We start from the raw sequence: 17,439 nt of genomic DNA, 5'->3' as shown, positions 1-17,439 counted from the left end.
TGCTTTATTGATAAGAAGGAAACGTATTTATAGCTGCGCTGCTCTCTTCGTTTGCACAGCGTTGCTATCTTGGTTGGCCGTTGCAGGCTGCATCCGTTCAAACGGCGATTGAAAAGCAAGTTTCCTACGAGCGTTGATTTCCGAATGCCGGACAGCAACGCGCCGCCTCCTCGTTCCTCCCAAAGCTCGTACCGGACTTTCACGGCCATTCTGGTCCATATACCAGGCCGCTTAATCAAACATCGAGGCCTGCTCTTTCCTGGTGCACGTAATGTCCGAGTACGACAACGTTGCATCTAATTCCACTGCGGCAGCGTCATCAAGGCTCGGCCGAAGTGGCCGTGCGCCTCGCGACTCATCCGAATGGCTATAAAAGGACACGTACGTTTCAGGTTGGGCTGTTTCACTGTGAAGTCACCCGTTTTTGTCCTCCATGTGATACCTAGTGCTGCCGTCAGTGGGCATTCAGTTTCTGCGTTTTTTACCCATCCCGCACCTCCATTCCACTCGTTCACATGAATTCGACCTTTCGTAGAAATCATGCAATCGCCGTTACCGTCGTCGTCGTCTTGCTTCTGTCGTCACACACACAAATTCTCCCGTGAATTCTAGTTCACTTTTCACTGTACTCGCGTCACATACACAAATACTGATTTTACTCAAACGCACTGGTCAGTCTGGTAACGCTTTGCGGAACACCAAACAGTGCTGCATAGCCCAGCTGTCTGCAAAATACTTCGCATAACGTCGATTCCCACAGTGCGTGGGATCTGCACAAATATTATTATTGTTTTGCCGCGTGGTTTAGGCAACCATGCTTAGCTATCATGCTATTATGATCGTGTGGGCCGCATATTATAATCAAAGGCCGGCCTTTAAGGGCCGGCCTTTGCATCAAGCGGTGGTTTGCTCTTCCCTTCTTCGTCTGCGCACGCCGGAAATGTCAGCGGAATCATCGCACCGGATCTTTTCATCAAACCAACGGCATCGACGCATGCGTCACCCTGTGGTGCGCATATAAATAGGCCAATGATGAAGACCCTCGTCAGTGGGCATGGCATGGCAGCAATGGCGCAGTCCTTGCTGAGACCGTTCTTCTTTTACTACCAGGTTGGTAACTCGACTTCCCTTTACTGTAAGCGCTCTAGCAATCGCGCTTTGCTGCTCGTCCCATGCCCGGACATCTTGCGGTGTTTATTATCGACTGTGTACATGTTACAAAGTTGCTTGTCATGTCCGGAGACACTGAGCTTAACCCTGGCCCTGATCCAGTTGTAGCACTAACCTGGTCCTCGAGGCCATTAACTCTCTTGCTACTAAAATTACTAAAATGGATGCGAGTCACACTGAGCTCATCTCAACTCTTAAAGAAGTGCAAGCCAACCAAAAAATTACTTGAGGAGCGTGTTACAAGCATGAATGCTAGATTAGCGTCCGTAGAGGAGAAAGTTGCTGCACTTGAAACTCAGCAGGAACCTGCTCATATCCAAGGCATTATTACCGAAACCATGAAAAGTGAGAATGCATCGGTGCAATCTCGTCTGTACGATTTCAAGGAGAGGTCAAGGACAGCTAGATAGCTTGATTTTCTATGGTATTGCCGATAGTACCTCTGAAACTTTAAAAATATTAAATTATGGGGCTTTACGTGCAAAAACCACTTTCTGATTATGAGGCACGCCGTAGTGGAGGACTCCGGAAATTTTGACCACCTGGGGTTCTTTAACGTGCACCTAAATCTAAGTACACGGGTGTTTTCGCATTTCACCCCCATCGAAATGCGGCCTCTGAAACTTGGACGGAAACAGAAAAAAAACAGTTCGTTCAATTCTTGTGCAATTTTTCGCGCTGCAATTACCTGAAGAGGGAATTGAGCATGAGCATCGCTTAGATACCTTCATAAACAACAAAGGTCGACCAGTGGTAGTGAAACTGACATCATTTAAAGTAAAAGAAAACATATTAGCAGAAAAGAAGAGACTGAAAGGATCCGGTTTGTCGATTCAAGAAGACTTCTGTCGGGCAACTAGAATGACTAGGAATAACTTAATTGTATTTGGGAAGTCCTCCGGTCAATTGTATCATCTCAGGTACAATAAAGTGTTCATCAACAAAACGTGCTACGTATATTGCTCTCAAACCGATACTGTTATGAACTTCAGCAGAACAGTATTGCTACTGCCAGCGGTAATGTAGGCAGAAGCGAAATAAATTTCCCGGCGAATACGCCATCCCCCCTTTTCGAGTTAGCATGCCGTGGCCGTACAGAATAAGCATGACAACGATTACTCTGTGCTGCTCACTTACATCCGCTCCATCGTGAATAAGCGCGATGCCCTATCAGCGCTGATCGACACGTGTAATGCAGATATTGTTGTTTTAGTCGAGACCTGGCTTTCAGATAAAATTGAAAATTCGGAACTTTTCGCGTGCAGTAAGGCGTACAATATTTATAGAAATTACCGAATAGGACGATGTGGCGGTGGGACCTTGATCGCTATTTCATCTGATATCACCTCTTTTGATATACACGTGCCTTCGCAGATTGAGTTCTTGTGCTGTTGCATTCACATAAATAACAAAGACATGATATTTGCCGCTTGCTATCGACTGCCCGATAGTACATCCACATTTTGCAATGAACTATTCAACTGTCTTAACCAAATCGTTGTTGAATATCCAGCAGCACCAATATTCTTGCTCGGTGATTTGAATTTCCCTGGCATTGACTGGGCTGTTGACTTCCCCTCAGTGACTCTATACTCATCCCAACGTTCAGCCTTTCTTGATATATGTTCGACCTTTGGCCGCACCCAGTTTGTTAAAGAGCTTACCCGTGTCACTGCAATTTCTGCCAATATCCTTGACCTCGTCTTCACCACATCTCGTGATTCAATTTCTTCATTGTCAATTATACCTGGTTTAAGCGATCATTCCGTGATTCATTTTGCAATGACCTTATGCTCGCCCCAGCGTCTAAAATACTGTAAGAAACTTCGGGACTACAATAGAGCAGATTTTTCCTGCATCAATAACGAGTTACAAAGTTTTGCCGATTTCTTTTTCCACACTTCTCGGAAAGGTCTATCGCAGAAAACTGGCTCCTTTTCAAAAACAAGGTTGAAACACTAATTGAAAAATATATTCCGACTCGCTTATTACCTTCATGCAATCGGGCAGGATCCTTGGTTTAATTTGTGTTTAAAACGGCTTCTTAACAAGAAAAAAAAAACACATTTTTCGACACTTCAAGCTGTCTGGGGATACCAAAGCAAAAGCTGCCTACGTAGCTATCACATATGAATATAAAATGTCTATCCGCTCAGCCAAGAATTGCTTTTTTCTGAAACACTACCACATCTGCTCACAATTAATCCTGAGAAGTTTTGGAGCGTTATCAACGTACGCAAACCTAAAGAAATTGTTCTGAAAACTGACGCTAGATGTCCTGTCCCCCGTGAGCTTTGCTCGACGGTTTTTAACAACACATTTTCGCTATCTTTTTCTGACGCTCTAATAGATACTTCACCATCCGCACATGCCTTTACGTACCTTGAGATGAAGCCGATTTCGATCGACGTTGATCGCACATTCAATTTGATTAAAAAAGCTAAACTTTCCTCATCGGCAAGTGTTGATACCATAAATTACAAATTCCTTAAGAGGGCTGTAGCATATTCATCTGCTTTCTTGTCATATATCTTTACACAGTTTTTGCAGAGTTCAACATTTCCCGACAACTGGAAGACGGCGAAGGTGATTCCGGTCCACAAGTCTAGTGATATACATAACCCCTTAAACTAACGGCCGATCTCCTTAACTTCTATTCCATGCAAGTTATTAGAGAACATAATCTACTGCAACCTGATTAGTTGTCTCGAGTCTAATAAATTGTTTGCGTCACAACAGCATGGCTTTCGTAAAAATTATTCTTGTGAGACTCGATTATTAACCTTTACTAATGATGTATATTCCGATTTAGATCCAGCTTCAGTTAGTGACTGCATCTTTCTTGACTTCGCGAGAGCTTTCGATACCGTCTCACATCGACTACTATTACGGAAACTTAGCGCACTCCATCTTGATTGTAGCTTGCTTAAGTGGATTGAATGTTTCTTGCCGAATAGAACACAGTATGTTTCTGTTAATGATCATGACTCTAAACCATGCAATGTAACATCCGGTGTTCCTCAGGGGGCAGTCGTTGGGCCTCTTCTTTTTCTAATTTATATTAATGACCTGCCTGATTCTGTTACTTCTAGATAATGCTATTTGCAGACGACTGCGTTCTGTACCGCGTAATTTCCAATGAGTCTGACTTCTCGGTTCTTCAATCAGACCTAGACAAAATTTCTTGGTGTGATACAAGGCTTATAAAACTAAACATTAGCAAATGTAAAGCAATAAAAAAAAATATGGGGTTTTACGTGTCAAAACCACTTTCTGATTATGAGGCACGCCGTAGTGGGGGACTCCGGAAATTTCGACCACCTGGGGTTCTTTAACGTGCACCTAAATCTAAGTACACGGGTGTTTTCGCATTTCGCCCCCATCGAAATGCGGCCGCCGTGGCCGGGATTCGATCCCGCGACCTCGTGCTCAGCAGCCTAACACTATAGCCGCTGAGCAACCACGGCGGGTTGTAAAGCAATAAGGGTGTCTCGAAAGATTAACCAGCCCATTTCTCAGGGCTATGATCGTAACGGTTGCCCTCTTCAGTTCGTCGACAGCTACAAGTATCTAGGCGTCCATATCACTAATAACCTGTCATGGCAGCAACATATCCACCATGTTATTAACAAAGCTAACAGTTCCCTTGGTTTTCTTCGGCGGAATTTCTGCCTCGCTCCCGTTCCGTTGAAACTACTGCTATATAAAACATTCGTGCGTTCTAAACTCGAGTACGCTTCACAAATATCGAACCCGTACACTAGCTCGTTAACACAGTCCTTAGAATCGGTTCGAAACAGCTCAGTTAGGTTTGTCCTCTTTTAACTGCTACCGCTTAGCCAGCGTTTCTCGCATGAAGCAAAAGCTTGACCTACCTTTCCTCTCTACTAGGTGTTCAATTTCCCGCTTATGCCCATTTCATAAAATATACTACGCTATTAATGACCTAAAAATGACACTTTTTTTGCCTCGGAGCCATTTGTCATTCCGTATTGATCATCGAATGAAGGTTGGGGTGCCTCAGTGTAAAAGCAATGTATACCTCTAAGCCTTCATCCCGAAAACAAGTCAAGAATGGAATCGCCTTCCCGCCTCCATCGTCACTGTCACAGATCATGATGTATTCAAGTCGGCTATCTGTGATCATGTGCTGCCTCATTAGCCTTGTTGTTTTATTGCCACTCGTCTCTGTAATGCCTGTACGACCTTGAGAAGAAATAAATGAAATGAAATGAAATGAAATGAAAGGGACAACCGGATGGACCTGCATTGCCTGAAACCGATTGCACTTCTGCACCATGCGATATCACGAGCCCGGAAGAGTCGACGACAAGTTGCGCAATGTTCCACCAAGGGAAGCGGCCTCCATGGCACCTCCTAGAATGAATGAATGAATAAAACTATATTTGAAACGGCTCTTCGTCCATGCCATGCGGCCTCCTGGAGTATGGGGTCGAGGAGGAAAGAGAAACAACGATGCTGAAACGGACGTCAAAGAATAACTCGCCGTCTCCGTCGTGGACGGCAAAAAACAGTGCTGCGACTGCGTAACACTGCGAACAACTCCCGCAATTCGCGGCACACGCCTACTTTGGAAATCGTGACAATCCTGCAGCACGGCGTCCGAACCGCTGTGCCGTGCCGTTTCTCGTTTAGGGGTTAATGCTAGTGCAAAGACCACACTGCCTATTGAAAAATAAGCGAATGGTCATACAACAGCAATACAAAAAGGAGGTTCCTCTTGACTTTCCTTGGGCACCTGGACTCATGGGCGAATTCACAAAGCTTTTCTTTCGTAAGTACTTCCTGCCATTGGCCGCTTGCCTTCGCTAATGATATATGTCTGTAACATCACAACTGGTTGCCATGCACTCTTACGACCATGTAGTTCTATCGCGAGATTTTTTTTTTAATACGGGCCCTAATCTGAAGTATGTGCCGTCCGCGATTGACTATTGCCGCGGCGATATCCGGACGCTATCAAATCTGGCAGCCATCCGAAAGCCGGCCAATGAGGAAACGCTCCTCAGTAAGCTTTTAAACGCTCGTGAAGCATTTGTGGGATCGTCTCTCACTAGGGACAACGTTCTCTTTTTCGCACTCACATTTTCCCTTTTTCATTAGGGATGTGAAGTTTATCGCAAAGTTAACCCTCATCTTCTACTGAATTCTTCGTATCTTTTTTCTTGATGTCGCTGTCTGTTAGCTCGTTGTAGTTCTTTCTATCCGTTAGAGTGCTTCGCAATCCACATCGACGAATCGTCACCGACCGACCAATCGGGGTAGCGAGAGCTTGTTTGGAAACGTACTTTATGTAACTTGATCGTACTTTTGCTGTCCAGAGGGTCCGGGAACGAGCGGAGAGGCATGGCTTCTCTCTTCCGACATGGGACTACCCAACGACTGCGTAGGGACCTACCTACTGCCTAGCTCCTCAGGATCCCAATAAAGTCGTTTACTACTACTACTCTTGCTTTTACTGTAGGCCTCCATTTAGCCCTATGGCTCCCACCATTTGGCGGTGATTCTTGGGAGTGTATGGTTAGACCGCTGCCGGCTGCCATAAAGCACTGCGCATGGTCCGTTATATGCGAACTCCGCAATGTTCGTCCGATGAAGCATGACGGCCGCTTTGTCGTGTGAGGATGAGGGCCCCAAACAACATATAGGCGACCTGGATGATGCCTTGGGGTACCTCTGATAGACTGTGAGAACATGTCGGATAGTCTCAGACTACATGGGTTGCGGTGGTAAGCGGGTACGCGGCGATGGCGACGCACGCCTCCGTTAGGGTCGTCCTTGTAGAACTTGTTCCAGAAAAAAAAAAAAAGTCGGGCAAACTCACTCATGAGTACACTGGCACATATTTACTCCACACCGATTTCGCAGGCGTGGGATGGGGTGACGAAAGGTGTCATTGGACGTGGGTACGAAGTACCGGTAAGTTTGAGTGAACGTGTGCATCAATGTGAGGGACTGTCGGCAAAGGTGAGTGGAACATGAGTGCTGGTGAGTACACGCGAGTACCAGCATCAGTGAGTGCCGGTAAGGAAGCGACTACGAACACGACTGAGTGTTGGCGAGTGTGTGTGAATGTGAGTGCTGATGAGTGTGAGTAAACACGATTGTGTCTGTAAGTGATCGAGTATTCATTTATTCTGCGGGCTAATTTCCAACAATCTGCAGACAGGGCGAAAGGTGAACATATTAGCGGAGGTGGCTGGCTAATAACAAATGTTCTCACGAACAAAAAACTTAGAGAATCTGGCCCTGTATATTCAAAAAGTACGGCTGTTCTCATTAACATATCATCCTGGTATCGTACTCAATAAATATACAAACGATAGCTTTGTCGGGGGAACGGATGTTGCAGTAACGCTCATGCCATCTATCCGCGACAACTCATGCTTGTGACTGTTCGACAGCTGCGCGCGTCGAGGCGACAACCGCTGCGGCACATCAACTGTATTTGCCTCCGGACCGCTGCACATAGCAGCCGGTTGGCCCATCTCCTCTCTGGTATGTGTCGAGCGGCGCAAGTTAATAAAAAGGAATAGCAGCTGCTGCCGACCTGTATATTTGTCAAGTGACGGAGTGGAGAGCAAATGCGCGTCATCTATATGGGACCCTGGGCATGAAAATATTCTATCTTCTCTCGAACGTATCCAAAATAATTCCGTTTGCTTCATCTTTTCAAATTACAACCGTACCGCAAGTATCACAGCCATGAAAACTAACCTTTCTCTCCCACCTTTAAGATCTCACCGGAAAATCAGTCGCCTCACTCTATCCCACAAGGCACATCATTACGTCACGCTACACGACGATTTTATTTCACCACCGGAATACATCTCCCATCGCATTGATCATCGGCACAAAGTTGGCATCAAAAAATGCAATAATAAAGCTTGTTTTCAGTCCTACCTTCCCCAGACATCTGTCGAATGGAACCAACTCCCTCCTGATATTGCAGCCATTGAAGATAATCAACGATTTTGCAATGCACTAACAACCTTTGTTTATTTTGAAGAATGTTGAAATTATGTTCTAACAAAAACTCACTGTATTGTATTGATTGTCTTTGTAACCTATATTAGCCACTCCCCTCTGTAATTCCTTTGGCCCTGAGGGTAAAATAAATAAATAAATAAAAAGCGCCAACTGGATATTGTGTTAACTTGCAATTTTTCAACTCTTTTAGCAAGAATGCGAGCTTCCCAAAACAGGTAAAGCTGACTGCCTACCTACATATTTTAAGCTTGCCTAACTGCAGAGGTGGTCACCGAGTTTAGCGAAATTATAGAATGCTGCGCTGGTTCTCTGCGGCAACACTTCAGAGACGTATTTCGGCGAGGGGGACTGCGTCACATAGAAGGTTTGTCTTTGCATTGACACCCTCACCTCTGAATGTGAAATTAGCGTTTTGAGAGTTATGTAACGGTGAATATCTCGGGACACTTCTGAATACTTCATTATTTGACAATTCAAATGTGTAATATAAATATATACCACAATCCGCCATAAATACCATAATACGATAAAGCACAAAACAAGTGTTTGTAAGAGCATAAATTAAATCCGTCAAGATAAACGAGGAAGTGACCGTGTCCCGTAATGAGATGGAGTTATTGATTTCTAGGTGGAAAAAAATACAAATATTGAAACGAGGCTATCTATACAATTAGTTAGTTCAGTGTCCCTATGTTCTCTCGTCCACATAGATGTCCATTCTATATTTAATTAGGCTATAATTGAAAACTTATTGAAGTGATTGATGAGTAATATTAGCATGATTTGCCAGTTAAGCAGGCTATTGAAGCAGGTGTGTCAGCCACTTCACTGCCTAAAATGTTTTGATGGTCGGGAACGTAGTAAATGTGAACGCCATGTGTTATACTAAAAGAATGTAAACGTTGTTTAATGGTTTGTACGGCAGAGTCAATTTTTGTGATACGGGTTAGTGCTATGAGGAGGGATAGACAATTCAGTGTATATATTTATCGTGGTATATTGACCCGTCTTTTGAATGTATCAAGTGGCCTATAAAAATATTATGTACTCTACACAGCATGCGCTGGTAATGTAGTGAAGTTTATACCGGCGAAGATCAGTAACTGTTACTACAAATGCGTCACCGGGTGAACGCGATGTGAATGACCCGTCTGTAAAAACGTGTGTAACTGATTATCGTGTAAGTTTGGTAAATAAGAAGCGGTACTTTAAGGAAGGGTGATGAATTCAAAGGTCGAGGAGCAGTATGTTGTCAGGGCGGCATGGGTGGTGGCCGTAGAACGAGACAATTTTAAAGTGAAGGAGAGGAGATCCTGCGTTTGTTCGGGCAAGGTAAATATTCATGACCATAGAGTTGGCAACAGTTTGACCAACTTATGAGCGGGATGCTCGAAAAGCACGCATTATTGCTAGTAGAAAGGCTCTTTGACGACGTGGCAACGAAAGCGCCAATGGCAAAATTAAGGGAGTTCCGGAGGTACTTGCACGTTCAACGGAGAATGGCTTCGAAAGGCTGCGAAATGGTGGCCCATGGAGCATAAGGCTGCGGTAATAGTCGGTGAGCCAAAAGGAAGTGCACAACTGTCATAATGATTGCTGGTCTAGAAAGCCCATGACAGTTTTCACTTCGTAGGGCACGAATCCCGTTGCTCTCTACCAGGTGACCCTAACAATCCGGAAAGCAGACGCCAAATTTGCACTATTGAGGGCTCGTAATGAGACCTTGCTCGGCTAAGTGTTTTAAAAACAAAGCAGGATGCGAAAATAACGTCGGCAAATCATTCCTGCTCCACTCCGACTCGCAGCGCTTCCTTTGTAAAACTTTCCAGACGCGCACGGCATAGCACGAGCTTAAGCCTAGCATGCTCGAGTCTTGACCGCTTGTAGGTGGCACAAGGGCGTGAAGGTACGGCCGGAGGCAGTGGTGAGCAGTATGCTAAGCTGAGTTCCCGAGAAAACACGTGGGGTCTCTGATTTAGAAGATCCGATTTTTGTGGCCCATGGAGCCACTCGCGACTATTAGTGATCCGTCGCGTTGTTTCGCAAGCAGCAGCAGGGACGCGTGAAGCGTCTGGAAGAAGTGCTCATTGTACCAGGAGTACGTGGCTGTACCGGATGAGCTTTGCTGACGGCGAGAAAGTGGCGAGGCCAAGCGGGTGCCGGAAAACAGCGGGTGGAACTTCTTACGATGGCGATGCTGGTAGCTAGACGAGTTTTGGTGGCATAGAGAACGCATCGCGGTGACGATTACGTCACGAAGATTATATATAGGTGTTAACGGAGTAGGATGATTTCACTCGAAGCTGATGGTGAAGCCGTGTCTGTGGTGCTTGAACCAGAATCACGGGGAAAAGAATAGAGAACACGGCAGGCCACTTATGATACTGGTTGGCAATCTCCATGATCGCGTCAGAGCGCTCTGCGAGGACTTACGGCGTAATGTAGGAGGGTGTTCCACTGTAAGAAGAGTTGTTTGAAAATATTTTCATCAAAGCTTGCGCCGCGGCTCCCTCTTCGAGCAGGCTTGCATATCGCATAGTACTTTAGCAGGGCAACGATTTCCGATTTCTTCGACAATAGCACCATGGACTTCGTCAAAGCGGGCTTGTTACAGGTTGTTCTTGAAGCTTGCATGCCTAAGCTTACGAAAACGACATGTCACGATGCTGATCCCACAACAGTTGATGACGCAAAGTACAGGTATCGACGAATTACTCCTGCTGAGCGGTAGGCTCATTGTGTCGGGAGGAGGTATCGGCATGCTCCACTCTGAGTTGCCGACGTGGAGAGAACAGGAGGTGAAGCCAAAGGCGAGAGCCAAGAGATTCTCGCTTATTAAATGTCAGGTGTACTCCGTGCACTCCTCATCGCCGGTGTAAGAGTGCCACCACAGTTCGAAGAATGCACACATCACAGCTGGAACTGGGGAAAGCAACAGCACACGAGAGTTGTTTTCTAAGCGCGAGTCATGTGGCGAATGTACGTCAGGAGCATTACCGTCGAGTCGGGAAACTGACCGATATAGTCAGTCGAAAGCAAAGAATCATGCCGTTGAAATGGTTAGCGATGTTTTAGCAGAGTAAAGCTCGTTTGTGTGGTTACACGGAAGTCGTTGGCGCCCTCGTGGTCATTTGCACGAGTCGCTGTAGTAGGACTGCGGAATGGCGGCAAGTCCTCGTGCGTAAACCTCGGAAATCGCTACTTTACAAGCAGTGGTAATATTATTCTGCAACCATGTTTTATCATTCGTAGGTACTGTACATTGCGTGAAACAAAGCAGCGATTCGCAGATCATGTTCAATCTCGGGTCCATCCCGCTCCATGCCGAAGGTAGCGCAATGTCGGCCCGACCCGCGGTTGAGGTGAATCAGGCATTAAGAACTCCCCACACGTAGGCCGATCCCGAAGATATTGCAATACTGGGCCCACCCGCGACAGAGGTGAAGCAGGCGTTAAGCGCTCCCCATACGTGAGTCCATCCTGAAGGTAGTAGAATGCCGGGCCGACCCGCGGTGAAGGTCAAGCAGGCATTAAGAACTCCCCATACGTAGGCCAATCCCGAAGATATTGCAATACCGGGCACAGCCGCGGCGGAGGTGAAGCAGGCGGTAAGCGCTCGCCATGCGTGGGTCCATGCCGAAGGTAGTGCAATGCCGGGCGAACCCGCAGTGGAGGTGAAGCAGGCATTAAGAACTCCCCCTACGTAGACCCATCCCGAAGATATTGCAATACTGGGCCCACCCGCGGCGGAGGTGAAGCAGGCGTTAAGCGCTCCCCCTACGTGGGTCCATCGCGAAGGTAGTGGAATGCCGGGCCGACCCGCGGTGAAGGTCAAGCAGGCATTAAGAACTCCCCATACGTAGGCCAATCCCGAACATATTGCAATACCGGGCACAGCCGCGGCGGAGGTGAAGCAGGCGGTAAGCGCTCGCCATGCGTGGGTCCATCCCGAAGGTAGTGCAATGCCGGGCCAACCCGCGGTGGAGGTGAAGCAGGCATTAAGAACTCCCCCTACGTAGACCCATCCCGAAGATATTGCAATACTGGGCCCACCCTCGGCGGAGGTGAAACAGGCGTTAAGCGCTCCCCCTACGTGGGTCCATCGCGAAGGTAGTAGAATGCCGGGCCGACCCGCGGTGAAGGTCAAGCAGGCATTAAGAACTCCCCATACGTAGGCCAATCCCGAACATATTGCAATACCGGGCACAGCCGCGGCGGAGGTGAAGCAGGCGGTAAGCGCTCGCCATGCGTGGGTCCATCCCGAAGGTAGTGCAATGCCGGGCTAACCCGCGGTGGAGGTGAAGCAGGCATTAAGAACTCCCCATACGTAGGCCAATCCCGAACATATTGCAATACCGGGCACAGCCGCGGCGGAGGTGAAGCAGGCGTTAAACGCTCGCCATGTGTGGGTTGTTGCGTGTGCCGAGGTATGCGTAGCCGGCAGGTCTGGACCCCGCTTCACGCAGTCAGAGACGAGGAGAGCTTTCTCGGCGAAGAATTCTTTATACAATGTTTACAAGTTGGCGTGGTTATCAGGATAGAGCAACAGAGCAGCTGCAAGCTGCTTAAATAACATCTCCCCGTCCCCAGATTCCCCAAACAGTCCCTAAGGACGAACAAGGTCGAGAGAGAGAGAGGGTCCGGGCAGCCTCCGTGGTCCCAACGCCGCTTTCAGCGCCTCCGGGCAACGCGATGCGTCATCAGGCCAATCTGGCGGTCCGTCGGAATGGTGCGCCGGGCAAGTTCAATGGCCCGGCATAGGACAAAGAGAACAATCTGCAAGGCACGGTGTCGAAACTATAGTCCTTGGGTGGTCGGTAAAAGTGTTGCCCCTGGGTGCCGCCGCAAAAAGGAGCGGAGGGGGGGGGGGGGGAGGGGCTGCATTGCTGCCGGCACGAGGAGGGGCCGAATAGCAGTCCGTGAGCAGGCGGCCGCTTCCGTCGTTGACGCCATGCAGTCGCGAGGACACCCAAGCCGTGCACGTAGTTGTGATGTGCCCGAAGCGGGCACTATGTGGGGATGAATGCTGCCTCCGCGGTCGACACACCACAGCACTGGCCTCCCGTCAGGCAAATCCCAAGGCACAAACATAACAGGGTCCATCCCGAAGGTAGTGCAATGCCGGGCCGACCCGCGGTGGAGGTGAAGCAGGCATTAAGTGCTCCCCATACGTGAGTCCATCCCGAATGTAGTGCAATGCCGGGCCGGCCCGTGGGGGAGGTGAACCAGGCGTCAAGCACTCCCCATACGTGGGACCATCCCGAAGATTCCGAAGGGCGTGTTATAGGTTAACGAGTCCACAGGGGTATGTGCCATTTATCTTGGACCCTTTTTGCACTATCACCAAGATCGGCCCACATTTTTCTGTTAAAGGCCGCCGAAAAAAAACTACGGAATTTAGTCATAAACTACTTTCGCTGCCAAAGGCAGCAAAATGTTGAACGCCGAGTATATTGATTTGTCGACGCTTTAGGAATGTGTGTGAGGAGTGGTGCCTTGGGCGGATAGAGGCCCCTCCCCCCCTGGGTACGTGCCTGGTTTGTGCACGTAATTGTTTCCAGCTGTCATTCGAATATGCAATTTCCTTCTGATTGGACCAGTCAACATATTAAGGCACTACATTGAAGATTATAATGTCTTTATTTTCCGGCAACGTATTACATTATGGCGGCAGACTTCATTGAAAGCATGATATCTGATGATATGTGATTAGCTAATCGAGTAAGTTATTAGTAAGTAATTAGTAATCAAAATAAGTAAAATAAGTAACTGTAATATAAGCAAGTAATTGTAATTACGTCTAATTAATTATTGTTTTAATTATATTAGACATTTGTTCCACCTTAAGAATTTAAATAGGTCAGTGCTCAAGGTATGTCTACTATATTATAGGAGAAATTGTGACCGTAGCCGCTGTTTCCCAATGACCAAATATACATTGGCGTTCCACTGATTTTATTTTCGCATTACACAAAGGAACCTTTTTCTGAAACTAATAAACCGGACGCCAATGGGCGTTGCTCCGCACATCCCCGAAAGGATATCTAAAATCTGGGGCCAGCCTCAGGATTCCTGCTACGTGTCTTGCGCACTGATCTGCTTGCCTTCCACAATCACAATATGTGCCCTAATGTAGTTAATCAAACCTGTAATTCAACAATTTTGGTAAATATTTAGTTAATCAGTGCTTATGACACATCCACTCATGTGCACAGCCGCTAATAAGGCGTTTCCACGAAAAAGGCATCATGGCCACTACTGCATTGCCCTAAATTAAAATTCTGGCTGTTTCCATTTGAAGGAGGTGGTTTGTGGGTGCACAAATCACTTCTGCAGCAACACTTACAGGCCACCGGTATATATTTGCCACTTCAAGGCACAAACGTTTATTGCTGTGTGAGTGATTTATTGACTTCAAGTGGCTTATTGAGCGAAAAAGCAGGCGTCGGTGGCAGCGAAACGACACCTATATGTCACGGCCAGCAGCGATAAGAAATTTCAACCATGGGCCAACGTTGTACAGGAGATGGTTCACAGGAATCTTGTCAAGTGGATTAACTTGTGCTATGAACTTGTATAATTGTTTTATTCGAATGTTAGCATCGGCCTTCGTGAATTGAGTTAGTACGACAGGAGCGAAATGATGGGCATCTCTAGCTAGTTTGTCGGCTTCAGTGTTTCCTGCGACACCGACATGTCCAGGAGTCCATTGCAGCTTCATTTGATGCCATGACAGCACAGCAGTAGCCATTTTCGGTGAAACCTGATAAATCGTCATTGCGTTTGGCTCACGCCGGCAAAATTACCGCAAGTGTTGAAGAACCGACTTTGAGTTTGTTAGAATACAGCAGATTGTAGAATACGGCTTCTCCTGCGCTTCAGTGAAGTCAGCGGCCAATAAAATTGCATGGCGCTATGTTGCCATTGGTGATGTCTCGTGGGAAAGGCGGTAACTGCGACACATTCCGATTGATGGAATTACAAATGCGAGTGCTGATCCTAGCGAAATTGTTAAACCGTCAGTCTATCAATATGTATCTTCCATTGTGATAATCATGTAGGTGACACATAGTTAACTGTTTGGCAAAAAGGGTGCAAACAGCCTTATTTTTTACAGTCTGACAATGTCCGAATGTATCTACAGTGGAGCAAAAAGCCAAGGCAAGCAATGTGAATCGACACTCCACGGTGCATTGTCTACAATCGAGAACGAAAGACCGCGAAGTAACATTTATCAGATGTGTAAAGTTAAGAAAACCTTACATATATTGACGTACTGTGCATGATACTTGCTTTATTTCTTCCTCTTCCTACAATTCCACGAGAATAATCAAAGAAATTTACTGGTCTAAACAGTCAGTGGAGACTGCTACATAACATAAAAATTGAATTGACTTTTACCGCCCGTGGGACATTTTCTTGCTTTGTTTATATTCCTGTGGCGGAATCCAAGAAATAACATTTACGCCCTCTACAGTTAAAAACACTTAAATTTTCGTGATTTCCTTGGTTTCTGCTATTAATGGCTGCTCACATAGTTGTTTCTCACCAAAGAACGAAAAATAAGAACGCTTTAACGATGGCTGCCGTTGCGACATTCATAAATTATGTGCTTTCCTTTCTTTTTCCTTTTTTTCTGCTATCAGGCGTCTGAAGAACATCTGCTGCTGCGGACCTTACCTCGCAACCGCCCGTCACACTTCATACGCACCAGGTTTGCATTCCTTTCTGTAACTTTCACTTACCATTTTATTTTTATTTTCATAAATAGCTTAGCCTGACCGACTGCAACAAAAGCAGAGCAAGGAGATGATGTAGGTTCGTGCATACTTTAATGTACCTATACTTATCCTAGAAAAGTACATTTCTATGCTGTGGGAGCACGCGTCATGAAGTTGTCGCGTAGACAACTGAGTGTCCAGCGCATGAATGCAAATGTATACAAGTAAATGAGGTGCGGCTGCTTAACTTACAGGACCCGCGCGGCCTTTTAGCTTACTTATATTACCCGAGTTCTCGCCGCGTTTGACGGTTCGGGAGATTATCCCGATTAGCTACCGTTATCATTCCACACGCCTTGAACAAGGTAGAAAAAGAAAGAAACATGCGAAAACGTACGTGCAGGAAGCATGTCAATTAGAGCAACAGGCATCACGCAGTCAAAAGTCACCTGTTCAACTAAACAAGGCAAAGGTTCACAGGAAGGTGGACACTTGAATTGATTAACAGTGGGGGAACAAGAAGTGTCGCTGGGAGCTAAAAGGTTTCGACAAGAAAGCTTGTGTTCGTCAAGGTGAAAAGCCTCTGTCGAAATGTTCACTCTAGCCTGAGAGATCCCTTGTTCACCCACTGTTTAACCATTCTGCCAAATTTATGCAGGGCAATTTCCGCATCTCGTCGTTTTACAGTAAGAGCGGCTCCCCTCCCCCCGCCACCCTTCACCAAAAGAATACTGATAATATACCAAACAGTCTCTCAATAAACACGAGAACGTACCACTGGAAGCAAACAGGGAATGATGCGGCACCTTGATGTCCCCCCCCCCTCCCTTCCCCAAGCACACACCTTTCTTCAGACCTCCCTGCAGTACTCACAGTCCATTGATGCAGGTTCTAACCATTCATGTTTAGCCCTGCTACCACCAAAAAGGGCAAATCAAATCAAACCGCTTTTCCTAGACTTCGCCTGCCTATATACTTGTTTATTGCGCCGTTACACGCTCACTTCCATTTACAGGCAGGATCAGTGAGCGTAGGCTCGGATGTCGCACGCAACCAGTATGTGTCACGTGACTTTCGGCATCGTATTTCCCCCACCGGATGTGCACTCTGCCCCGAGTCAGCGTTGTGAGCTCGGGCGCTGAATTGCGGCCGGAAAGCTGCCGCTCCTCGCTTGTATGTCAAATATAGCCAGTCGACACAAGGTCGATCGGAAGCACGTCGGAAGTCTGCTGCTGGGCGTCTGCTGATGGGGCGCGGAAAAAATGGATGCAATCCTCACCTTGCGTATCCCGGAAACTTTATCGAATTCGTGCGCTGTCCTTTTTGAACCAGCTTAAAGCAGCAGAGACAACGCAGACGGAATAAGTGCAAAACGCAGCGGGATGGCGCGTATAGGCAAATGAAATTCGAGCAAGATGAAAAGCCACCTTCGCACGTGTGCTACAACAAGCAGAGTATACAGACTACCGCTGCAAAATCAAGTCTAACTGCCAGCGTGAAGGCAGCGACATTCATTTTCTGTTATACAGACTAACAG

At 46.8% G+C, this 17,439-nt stretch overlaps 1 protein-coding gene across 1 annotated transcript in view; it reads left to right on the top strand.

Moving 5' to 3' along the window:
• The window catches only part of Inos (Inositol-3-phosphate synthase), an 85,656-nt gene that overhangs the window by 29,456 nt on the left and 38,761 nt on the right, over positions 1 to 17,439 (top strand). The window contains exon 2 of the mRNA XM_065439464.1: positions 15,828 to 15,895. The gene's annotated coding sequence lies outside the window, so the exon portion shown is untranslated. The remainder of the gene's footprint in view (positions 1 to 15,827; positions 15,896 to 17,439) is intronic.

The sequence above is a fragment of the Dermacentor albipictus genome, chromosome 1 (assembly GCF_038994185.2).
Source record: "Dermacentor albipictus isolate Rhodes 1998 colony chromosome 1, USDA_Dalb.pri_finalv2, whole genome shotgun sequence".
Classification (NCBI taxonomy): Eukaryota; Metazoa; Arthropoda; class Arachnida; order Ixodida; family Ixodidae; genus Dermacentor; species Dermacentor albipictus.
Note: the sequence above shows the minus strand (reverse complement) of the source record. Positions and strands in the feature narration are given on the sequence as shown.